The sequence below is a fragment of the Carcharodon carcharias genome, chromosome 19, assembly GCF_017639515.1.
Source record: "Carcharodon carcharias isolate sCarCar2 chromosome 19, sCarCar2.pri, whole genome shotgun sequence".
Taxonomy (NCBI): domain Eukaryota; kingdom Metazoa; phylum Chordata; class Chondrichthyes; order Lamniformes; family Lamnidae; genus Carcharodon; species Carcharodon carcharias.
Genome location: NC_054485.1, coordinates 80,278,321 through 80,291,028, shown reverse-complemented (window position 1 = coordinate 80,291,028; position 12,708 = coordinate 80,278,321). Strand labels below are relative to the sequence as shown.

Below are 12,708 nucleotides of genomic sequence, written 5' to 3'. Positions count from 1 at the left end.
AGAGAGATGATTACAGTAAATCTATCAGTGTTCACCAAGAGAGAGAGCATTATGGTAAATCTATCAGTGTTCACCAGGAGAGAAAGAGGATTACGATAAATCTGTCATTGTTTACTAGGAGAGAGAGGATTATGGTGAATCTATCAGTGTTTACCAGAAGGGAGAGGATTATGGTAAATATATCTGTGTTTACCAGGAGAGGTAGGGTTACGGTAAATCTATCAGTTTTTATCAGGAGAGAGAGGATCACGGTAAAACTATCAGTGTTCTACAGCAGAGAGAGGATTACGGTAAATCTATCAGTGTTCTACAACAGAGAGAGGATTACGGTAAATCTATCAGCGTTCTACAACAGAGAGAGGATTACGGTAAAAATATCAGTGTTCAACAGGAGAGAGATGATTACAGTAATCTATCAGAGTTCCGCAACAGAGTGAGGATTACGGTAAACCTATCAGTGTTCACCAGGAGGGAGAGGATTATGGTAAATCTTTCTCTGTTCACCAGTAATGAGAGGAAGACAGTAAATCTATCAGTGTTTACCTGGTGAGAGGGGATTACGGTAAATCTATCAGTGTTTATCAGGCGAGAGAGGATTATCATGAATCTATCAGTGTTTAACAGGAGAGAGGATGACAGTAAATCTATCAGTGTTTACCTGGAGGGAGAGGATTACGGTAAATCTATCACTGTTTACCTGGAGAGAGAGGATTATGATAAATCTATGAGTGTTCAGCAGGGGGGAGAAGATTACGATAAAACTATCAGCGTTCACCAGGAGAGAGTGGATTATGGTACCTGTATCAGTGTTCACCAGGAGAGAGAAGATTACGGTAAAACTATCAGCGTTCACCAGCAGAGAGAGGATTACGGTATATGTATCAATGTTCACCAGGAGAGAGATGATTATGGTAAATCTATCAGTGTTCACCAGGAGAGAGAAGATTACGATAAAACTATCATTGTTCAACAGGAGAGAGATGATTGCAGTAATTCTATCAGTGTTCACCAAGAGAGAGAGGATTATGGTAAAACTATCAGTCTTTACCAGGAGAGAGAGGATTATGGTAAATCTATCAGTGTTTACCAAGAGAGAGAGGATAATGGTAAATCTATCTGTGTTTACCAGGAGAGGGAGGATTACGGTAAAACTATCAGCGTTCACCAGCAGAGAGAGGATTACAGTACATGTGTTAATGTTCACCAGGAGAGAGTTGATTAAGGTAAATCTATCAGTGTTCACCAGGAGAGAGAAGATTATGATAAAACTATCAGTGTTCAACAGGAGAGAGATGATTGCAGTAATTCTATCAGTGTTCACCAAGAGAGAGAGGATTATGGTAAAACTATCAGTCTTTACCAGGAGAGAGTGGATTACGGTAAATCTATCAGTGTTCTACAACAGAGAGAGGATTACGGTAAATCTACCAGCGTTCTACAACAGAGAGAGGATTACGGTAAATCTATCATTGTTCTACAACAGAGAGAGGATTACGGTAAATCTACCAGCGTTCTCCAACAGAGAGGATTACGGTAAAACTATCAGTGTTCAACAGGAGAGAGATGATTACAGTAAATCTATCAGAATTCCGCAACAGAGAGAGGATTACGGTAAGTCTATCAGAATTCCGCAACAGAGAGAGGATTACGGTAAATCTATCAATGTTCATCAGGAGGGAGAGGATTACGGTAAATCTTTCTGTGTTCACCAGTAATGAGAGGAAGACAGTAAATCTATCAGTGTTTACCTGGTGAGAGGGGATTACGGTAAATCTATCAGTGTTTACCAGGAGAGAGAGGATTATCATGAATCTATCAGTGTTTAACAGGAGAGAGGATGACAGTAAATCTATCAGTGTTTACCTGGAGGGAGAGGATTACGGTAAATCTATCACTGTTTACCTGGAGAGAGAGGATTATGATAAATCTATGAGTGTTCAGCAGGAGGGAGAAGATTACGGTAAAACTATCAGCGTTCACCAGGAGAGAGTGGATTACGGTACCTGTATCAGTGTTCACCAGGAGAGAGAAGATTACGGTAAAACTATCAGCGTTCACCAGCAGAGAGAGGATTACGGTACATGTATCAATGTTCACCAGGACAGAGATGATTATGGTAAATCTATCAGTGTTCACCAGGAGAGAGAAGATTATGATAAAACTATCAGTGTTCAACAGGAGAGAGATGATTGCAGTAATTCTGTCAGTGTTCACCAAGAGAGAGAGGATTATGGTAAAACTATCAGTCTTTACCAGGAGAGAGAGGATTATGGTAAATCTATCAGTTTTTACCAGGAGAGAGAGGATTACGGTAAAATTAGCAGTGTTTACGAGGAGAGAGAGGATTATGGTAAATCTGTCAGTATTCCCCAGGACAGAGATGATTATGGTAAAACTATCAGCGTTCACCAGGAGAGAGAGGATTAAGGTACATGTATCAGTGTTCACCAGGAGAGAGAGGATTACAGTAAATCTATCAGTGTTCACCAGGAGAGAGAGGATTACGGTAAATCTATCAGTGTTTACCAAGAGAGAGAGGATAATGGTAAATCTATCATTTTTTACCAGGAGAGAGAGGATTACGGTAAAACTATCCGTTCACCAGGAGAGAGAGAATTACGGTACATGTATCCATGTTCAGCAGGAGAGAGAGGATTACGGTAAATCTATCAGTGTTCACCAGGGGAGAGAAGATTACGATAAAACTATCAGTGTTCAACAGGAGAGAGATGATTATAGTAAATCTATCAGTTTTCACCAAGAGAGAAAGCATTATGGTAAATCTATCAGTGCTCACCAGGAGAGAACGAGGATTACGATAAATCTATCATTGTTTACTAGGAGAGAGAGGATTATGGTGAATCTATCAGTGTTTACCAGAAGGGAGAGGATTATGGTAAATCTATCAGTGTTTACCAGGAGAGAGGATGACAGTAAATCTATCAGTGTTTACCTGGAGGGAGAGGATTATTGTACATCTATCAGTGTTTACCAGGAGAGAGAGGATTATGGTAAATCTGTCAGTATTCACCAGGAGAGAGAGGATTACGGTAAATCTATCAGTGTTCTACAACAGAGGATTACGGTAAATCTATCAATGTTTACCAGGAGAGAGAGGATCATGGTAAATCTATCAGTGTTCACCAGGAGAGAGAGGATTATGGTAAAATTATCAGCGTTCACCAGGAGAGAGAGGATTAAGGTACATGTATCAGTGTTCACCAGGAGAGAGAGGATTACGGTAAATCTATCTGTGTTTACCAGGAGAGGAAGGGTTATGGTAAATCTATCAGTGTTTACCAATAGACAGAGGATAATGGTGAATCAATCTGTGTTTACCAGGAGAGGGAGGATTACGGTAAATCTATCCGTTTTTACCAGGAGAGAGAGGATTATGGTAAATCTGTCAGTATTCACCAGGAGAGAGAGGATTACGGTAAATCTATCAGTGTTCACCAGGAGAGAGAGGATTAAGGTAAATCTATCAGTGTTTACCAAGTGAGAGAGGATTAAGGTACATGTATCAGTGTTCACCAGGAGAAAGAGGATTACGGTAAATCTATCTATGTTTACCAGGAGAGGGAGGGTTACGGTAAATCTATCAGTTTTACCAGGAGAGAGAGGATCACGGTAAAACTATCAGTGTTCTACAACAGAGAGAGGATTACGGTAAATCTATCAGTGTTTACCAGGAGAGAGAAGATTGTGGTAAATCTATCAGTTTTTACCAGGAGAGAGAGGATTACAGTAAAACTATAAGTGTTTACCAGGAGAGAGGATTATGGTAAATCTGTCAGTATTCACCAGGAGAGCGAGGATTACGGTAAATCTATCAGTGTTCTACAACAGAGAGAGGATTACGGAAAATCTATCAGCGTTCTCCAACAGAGAGAGGATTACGGTAAAACTATCAGTGTTCAACAGGAGAGAGATGATTACAGTAAATCTATCAGAGTTCCGCAACAGAGAGAGGATTACGGTAAGTCTATCAGCGTTCTACAACAGAGAGAGGATTACGGTAAATCTATCAGTGTTCATCAGGAGGGAGAGGATTACGGTAAATCTTTCTGTGTTCACCAGTAATGAGAGGAAGACAGTAAATCTATCAGTGTTTACCTGGTGAGAGAGGATTACGGTAAATCTATCAGTGTTTACCAGGAGAGAGAGGATTATCATGAATGTATCAGTGTTTAACAGGAGAGAGGATGACAGTAAATCTATCAGTGTTTACCTGGAGGGAGAGGATTACGGTAAATCTATCAGTGTTTACCTGGAGAGAGAGGATTATGATAAATCTATGAGTGTTCAGCAGAAGGGAGAAGATTACGCTAAAACTATCAGCGTTCACCAGGAGAGAGTGGATTACGGTACCTGTATCAGTGTTCACCAGGAGAGAGATGATTACGGTAAACCTATCAGTGTTCACCAGGAGAGAGATGATTGCAGTAATTCTATCAGTGTTCACCAAGAGAGAGAGGATTATGGTAAAACTATCAGTCTTTACCAGGAGAGAGAGGATTATGGTAAATCTGTCAGTATTCACCAGGAGAGAGTGGATTACGGTAAATCTATCAGTGTTCTACAACAGAGAGAGGATTACGGTAAATCTATCAGTGTTCACCAGGAGACAGGATCATGATAGTGATTATGATCTGTCCGCCTTTCATTCCTGGGATCATTCTCGTGAACCTCCCATCGACCCTCTCCAGGGCCAGCACGTCATTTCTGAGATATGGGGATGGGCAGAGAGAGGATTTCAGTAAATCTGTTGGTGTTTACCAGGTGAGAGACAGTTACAGTAAATCAATGAATATTTGCGGGGAGAATGGATTATTATGAACTGAAAAGCCTCTTACCAGGAGAGAGGATTTGCAGCATTTCTTTCCAGGTTACATATTGGATGGGTCCCCTGAATATTCCCAACTCCAGATGCCTGCTCACCATGCTCCCTACCTCATTTCTTCCCTTTTGCTGGAGCCTGGGGAAATGGTTTAAGCACAGATTTATTGGAAATATTACATGAGGCTGTTAAAATTACATAAACCGACCGTCGATGTGCAAGTCACAGTTTATAATGTACACTCACCTCTGTTTTAATCCTTTCAGCTCCTGCATACAATTATAAAACACAATGGTTAATAATCAGCAAGTCATTAATTTTAATGCCTCTAATCTGCCTTTTACATGCGGTGAGATTCCCATCTACCTGATGGCCAGGTGTTCCAGGCATTGCCCCAGTGCTGTATACAGGCTAGGATAGGCATGTATTGACCCAGCACCTTTCACAGGTCCAAAACATTTCGCACCTTAGTTTATAGTCACTGCTGTGGGGAACGTGGCATCGAATTTGTGCACAGAAATATCCCACAACTAGCAATGCAATAATGACCAGGTAATCTGAGGGGGGTGGGGGTGTTTCTTCATGAAATTGAGTGAGGGATAACTATCAGCCAGGACACCGGGGATCATTCTCTTCTTTGCAACGGTGCCACAGGATGTAGGTCAAATGGCAGAGGATGAGAGATGGATGGTGAAAGAGTGCCGGGAGTGGGTAACAAAACTGATTTTTAAAAAGTCAATGGAGCAGAGAGAGCAGTAACATCAACTCTGGCCGAAAGGCAGGTCAGGACGCTCCTGCCCCCTGACCCTTTAAGAGAGAGCAGTGTATGAAACCAATAGCTCTGCTCAGTGCTGCTGTGGTGTGAAGCTCCTGAACACATCCTACCCTGCCTGTTATAAATCATGCCCGATAGTCCCTTGTATATTTTTTATTCATTCACAGGGTGTGGGATTCCTAGGCCAGCATTTATTGCCCATCCCTACTTGCCCTTGAGAAGGTGGTGGTGAGCTGCCTTCTTGAATCGCTGCAGTACATGTGGTGTAGGTACACCCACAGTGCTGTTAGGGAGGGAGTTCCAGGATTTAGACCCAGTGACAGTGAAGGAACAGCGATATATTTCCAAGCCAGGATGGTGAGTGACTTGGAGGGGAACTTCCAAGTGATGGTATTCCCATCTATGTGCTGCCCTTGTCCTAGATGATAGTGATCGTGGGTTTGGAAGATGCTGTCTAAGGAGCCTTGGTGAATTGAGATCAGTGGACGGCAGATCGGGCAGAGGATATAATGTGTGCTTAATTCAATATATCCTATTTTATACCATTGTTCCATATTAAAATGACCACCAATGTGATATCCATGAATGACAAGATAGAAACTCTCCTTACTGACGGAGCCCAACGTTGAAATCATAACTCTCAGCTCACCCAGTCTCAACGATATTCATGGGAAGTGGCTACCTCAATCTCACCCACGGTTCAGTCCCTTTGTTCCCTCATACAGAGCCTACATATTGAGTCAGCTTAGTGTACAGAGCAGGCAGTAGCCAATATCTGTTCTCGATCAGAATGGAACCACTCCACACCCATTTTTCTACTTAAGGTTTTTTGAACAGCATTCACATCCCAACTTGCACACCTACTTGCCCATCGAGGCTCTATTCATCAGAAAAGCTGTCTCAGTCAGGAGCTCCACTGGATGGAGCCATTTTAGCATGTTTCTCTGCTGCAGGTCAACCATACAACCTCTCCAGATCAACAACTTCTATTTCTATAGCATCTTTAAGGTAATGAAACACCCCAAGGCGCTTCAGAAGAACATTACAAAACCAAGTATGAACAGCTAACCACAAAAGGAGATATTAGGTCAGATGACCAAAAGCTTGGGCATAGAGGTAGGTTTTAAGGAGTCGCTTAAGGGAGGAAAGTGAGGAAGAGAGGTAGAGAGGTGTCAGGAGGGAATTCCAGAGCTTGGAGCCTAGGCAACTGAAGGCACGGCCACCAATGGTAGAGCAATGAAAATCAGGAATGCTTAAGAAGCCGGAATTAGATGAATGCAGGAATTGCGGAAGGTTGTGAGGTTGGAGGAGATTGAAGAGATAGCAAGGAGAGAGGCCACGGGCAGATTGGAAAACAAGGAAGAGAATCTCCCATCAGGCAGCCAACGGGACGGTGGAACAAATGGAGCAAATAGCTAAAACAGGCCGCTTGTGCCCACTCTCCAGGATTGCCATCCATCTCCTGCCCATGAAGAAGGAAGAGCAAGAAATGTTGCTTAAAATTGACACTGGCCCACCAGCCCTGGGGGTGAAATGAGCAAGTAGGGAGGAAAGTCAGGCAAGATTCCGGAGGGGCTGTTAAATTCCGGGGTTGCTTCTCGCTGCTGTGGAATATTGGGAGCCCCGGGCACAGCAATTGCATCATCACCTTGAAAAAAGCGGAGTCATCCTGTTCAGCGATTCCTGCTCGGAACTGGGAGAGGTCTTGTTCTGCGGCTGACCAGACCTTCTTGATGGCACTCAGGTTTGCCCCCATCGATCGCAGGCACCGCGCCTTCTCTTGCTCCAGCTCTTTGTTCAAATGCTGCTCTTTGTCTGTGAGGAATTGGTGCATTTTTGCAAACTCCGAGGAGACGTGATGCAAAAGCGCCCCCGAGGTTTCCTTCGAAAAGAAACAGGGTCATTCTTCCATCAGTCCTAACTCCAACCGAAACTACAGCACGTGACTGAAAGTGCGTTCAACTCTGATCCAAACCAAATTGAAACAATGAGACAGGGACAGATGAGGCCACAGCTGGAGTACTGTGTGCAGTTCTGGTCGCCACATTATAGGAAGGATGTGATTGCACTGGAGGGGGTGCAGAGGAGATTCACCAGGATGTTGCCTGTGATGAAACATTTAAGTTATGAAGAGAGGTTGGATAGACTTGGATTGTTTCGTTGGAGCAGAGGAAACTGAGGGGCTACCTGATCGAAGCGTACAAGATTATGAGGGGCATGGACAGGGTGGATAGGGAGTAGCTGTTCCTCTTAGTTGAAGGGTCAGTCACGAGGGGACACAAGTTCAAGGTGAGGGGCAGGAGGTTTAGGGGGGATGTGAGGAAAAACTTTTTTGCCCAGAGGGTGATTACGGTCTGGAATACACCGCCTGGGAGAGTGGTTGCTCTCAAATCCTTTAAAAAGTATCTGGATGAGCTCTTGGCACGTCATAACATTCAAGGCTATGGGCCAAGTGCTGGTAAATGGGATTAGGTAGGAAGGTCAGGTGTTTCTCACGTGTTGGTGCAGACTCGATGGGCTGAAGGGCCTCTTCTGCACTGTGTGATTCTGTGAATGAAATACACAAATAATTGGGAATGTGATTCAGAATGAAATTTCCTTCTGAATTTTGTAACCAGAAAACTGAACGCATTGTCTCCAAATTTTGGCTAAAAGCAGTGGAAATAGGAATTTTGCTCCTTTAATGATCAACAATAACTTTTATTTAGATAGCGCCTTTAGTGTCATGGAATGTCTCTAGGTGCTTCACAGGACCATGATAAAACAAAGTGTGACAGAGAGCCGCTCAACGAGATATGAGGTCAGATGACCAAGCGCTTGGTCAAAGAGGTAGATTTTAAAGGAGTGTCTTAAAGGAGGAAAGTGAGATAGAGAGGTGTAGGGAGGGAATTTGAGAATTTGGGGCCTAAGCAACTTGAGGGATAGCCAACAGTGATGGAGCAATCATAGTTGGTAATACATAGAGGGCAGAATTACAGGAGGGCAGATATCTCGGAGGGTTGTAGGGCTGGTGGAGAATTACAGAGTTGGGGGGTGTTTTGGGTGGGGGCAAGGCCATGGGCTTGAAAACAAGGTTGTGAAATTTAAAATCAAGATGTTCCTTGACCGGGAGCCAATGTACGTCAGCGAGTACAAAATGGGGGATAGGTGAATAGGGCTTGGGAGACACAGGGAGCAGAGTTTTGGATGACCTCACGCTTACCTCATGAGGGTAGAATGCGGGAGACAAGTGAGGAGTATGTTGGAATGATCAAGTCTGGAGCTCACAAAGGCATGAATGAGGGTTATCGTTGTGATGATCAGTGCCAAGACTATTCTAGAAATGGTAATAAAGACGGGAATCAATGGACAGGAAAATCAGGTGTAAATTGAGCTGCCCAGGCGCTGACTGTGATCTGTTCCACCCAGAGGGAACAGTCCAAACCTATTTTTAATGGAGACATTGAGGTGAAAGGCCAAAATTTAGTGCATCCACCAAGCTCCTAAAGAAGAAGCAAGATGGTGAGTAAAATAAGGAGGTTAAATTAGGCCTAGCTTGGATAGTTAACCGTCTGTAGAGTGCTGGGCAAGGAGGAGGGCAAGAGTTCCACAATGGGCTTACTCAGTATCGCCCGTTGCACGCACGCACCCTCCGAGAGTGCGGCACCATGGAGTCAAACGTACCTCCAGGGCGGAAATCTGCTCCTGTTGCTGCTCGACGAGGAGGCGCCTCTTCCTCTGTTTCCCTTCTTCCACTGTCAAAATCTCACTCAGCTCACGCTGAAGGAAGTTGAAAGGGTACAGTTAAAATCCAGCTGCTCGCAATGGTTCATAATCCAAAGTGTGTGTGGAGGCCACCCCAACATGGGGTGGGGGGGGGCGAGGGGTGGTGGTGGTTGGGGGGAGACAGCCAATAGCCAGAGACCCACGGCCTCAGATTCATTTGAGGTGGGTTTTCCATGAGACCCGGCTGGTGGCGATTTCATTTCGAAACACTTGACGTGGGTCCCTCAGGCCTCTGAAGAGGAGGGGAGCCACTGCCCTTATCTGGCCTGGCCTACATTTGACTTCAGGCCTGCAACAATGCAGGTTGACCCCGGACAGCCCCTCGAAGGGGCAGGGCAGCCACTCGGTGGTATTGCCCTCAGAGTCAGTGCCAGGGTCCACAGCTGCTGTCCGGCCTGCTGCATTTTTCCAACATTTTCTGCCTTTACTTCAGATCTCCAGCATCCGCAGTATTTTGCTTTTATTAGCGTCACTGGTGGGGGAGCGGGGGAGTTGGCTCATAAATGCTGGGCTTGCCAACAGTACCTCCATCACGGGAGTGAATCAAACTGTTTTAATCTGCACTCGTTCAGCAGTGCGGCCCCGTGCTCCGACCCCTCGCACCCCTGTCCAACCCGCGTCCTGTGTCCCTCCAGCCCAGCATCGACCGTCGTTCCTGAGTCCACCGATTCTCATTGCTCAGCCCGAATGGCAGGGGCTCTGGTTTGGCTTGAGAGTGAGGGTAGCGGGTGAGAGTGGAGGAGGAGATCCCAGCCGGGGCCCGATAGTGTTGGATCGCCGCCAACCTTTTAGTGGGCAATCACTCATCGCCCAAGGGAGCAGGTGAAGGTGCAGAATGGGGCGTTAATTCAGGCCTGACAGGGCATGCTTCTGGGGTGAGTTGTTGAGTCCCAGAGGACAGGGGGTGTTTATTCAGTTATTCTTGAGGGCAAATTTTAACTGTTCCTGATTCATGGTGCAATGGTGAGGGAGGGGCCCCTTTAACTGTTACTAGCCTTGGGTGTGATGGTGAGGGAGGGGCCCCTTTGACTGTTACTGGCCTTTGGAATGATGGTGGGGGACAGGCCCCTTTAACTGTTCCTGATCTCAGGAGTGATGAAAGGGGAGAGGCCCCATGACCTGTTCCTGATGCCGGGAGTGATGATAGGGGAGAAGCCCCTTTAAGTGTTCCTGATTCTGGGAGTGATGCTGGGGGAGGGGCCCCTTTAACTGTTCCTGATCTCGGGAGGGACCCCTTTAACTGTTCCTGATGCCGGGAATGATGATGGGGGAGGGGCCCCTTTAACTGTTTTTAATTTGCACTCTGCAAGATTTTAATTCACACTCTGCAGGATTTTAATTCACACTCTGCAGGATTTTAATTCACACTTGCAGGATTTTAATTCACACTCTGCGAGATTTTAATTCACACTCGGCAAGATTTTAATTCACACTCTGCAGGATTTTATTTCACACTTGCAGGATTTTAATTTACACTCTGCAGGATTTTAAGTCACACGCTGCAGGATTTTATTTCACACTTGCAGGATTTTAATTCACACTCTGCAGGATTTTAATTCACACTCTGCAGGCTTTTAATTCACACTCTGCAGGATTTTAAGTCACACGCTGCAAGATTTTAATTCATACTCTGCAAAATTTTAATTCACACTCTGCAGGATTTTATTTCACACTTGCAGGATTTTAATTCACAGTCGGCAAGATTTTAATTCACACTCTGCAGGATTTTATTTCACACTTGCAGGATTTTAATTCAAACTCTGCAGGATTTTAATTCACACTCTGCAGGCTTTTAATTCACACTCTGCAGGATTTTAAGTCACACGCTGCAAGATTTAAATTCATATTCTGCAAGATTTTAATTCACACTCTGCAGGCTTTTATTTCACACTCTGCAGGATTTTGATTCACACTCTGCAGGATTTTAATTTACACTCTGCAGGATTTTAATTCACACGCTGCAGGATTTTAATTCACACTTGCAGGATTTTAATTCACACTCTGCAGGATTTCAAGTCACACTCTGCAGGATTTAAATTTACACTGCAGGATTTTGATTCACACTTTGCAAGATTTTAATTCACACGCTGCAGGATTTTAAATCACACTCTGCAGGATTTTAATTTACACTGCAGGATTTTAATTCACACTCTGCAAGATTTTAATTTACACTCTGCAGGATTTTAATTCACGCTCTGCAGGATTTTAATTCACGCTCTGCAGGATTTTAATTCACACTCTGCAGGATTTTATTTCACATTCTGCACGATTTCCCAGCCCATTGAAGCAGGGAGCAGACAGATCAAAGTGATACACCCGAATGCTGTGACATTCCTGCCTCGGGAATTCAGATAAAATGACTCTCCCCGTTCCCCGCCCGGCTCCACGCCCTTTCTGCCGGCCAATGTTCGGTTCTGCGGGGGGCCCCCCTCTCCGGGTGTGTGGCAAACCCACCTTGTGCGTGGCGGCTGCCTGCCGCAGCGGCAGAAAGCTGTGGCCTGAGTGCCTGGGCTCATCTCTGCAGATGAAGCAGATCAGCTCCCGGTCTTCCTAGCAGAAGAGTTTGAGCCCCTCCTGGTGCTCCGAGCAGTGCAGGCTGCTGCCCCGCTCCCGAAGCTGCTCCTGCTCCATTTGCCGCTGCTGCTGCTCTTGCTCCAGCCGCTGCAGCTTGTCGACCAGGTTGGCCAGCACACGGTTCTGCTTCAGCGCCCTGCTGGGGAAGACCAGGCGGCACTCGGGACAGGACACGTCGCCCCCCTCGGCCTCCCAGCACTTGCTGATGCAGGGGCGGCAGAAGTTGTGCTCGCACTCCAGCCTCACGGGCTCCACGAACAGCGAGAGGCAGATGGAGCAGGTCAGATCTTCCGCCAGGCACAGGACCTGCGGGCTGTATGCCATTCTCTTTGTGAGCTTTTTCCCGCCTTGGAAACAGCACTAAGCATTTCCACCTCTCCCCTCCCCTCCAACAGAGAGAAAAAAAATACTTTCACTTTCATGACCGCTTCTTGCAGACGGTTCCAAAGCTGAAAGTAACAGTCTGATCTCTCAGAGGCTTCTGCCCAAGGATCTGATCCAACTCGGTTTCTAGGGCTGAGAGGTTGATAGTGAGTGAGTTTTATTTCACAGAAGGGGTATTGGCTATCAGACCCTTGTTACCCTTTCACAGGTAGCATTTGTTGCCCTTGGACTCAGAGGCTTTTGCAAGGCCATTTCAGAGAGGCAGATGCTGTGGGTTTGGAGTCACATGTAGGCCAGGCCAGGTAAGGACAGCAGATTTCAGGGACATAAGTGAACCAGATTGGGTTTTTTGGGGGGCAGCCATTGACAA

The 12,708-nt window shown here is 45.5% G+C and overlaps 1 pseudogene; it reads right to left on the bottom strand.

Annotated features, from left to right (window-relative positions):
- The window catches only part of LOC121291256, a 30,018-nt pseudogene extending 17,688 nt beyond the window's left edge, over positions 1-12,330 (bottom strand).
- Between the last annotated feature and the right edge of the window lie 378 nt (positions 12,331-12,708).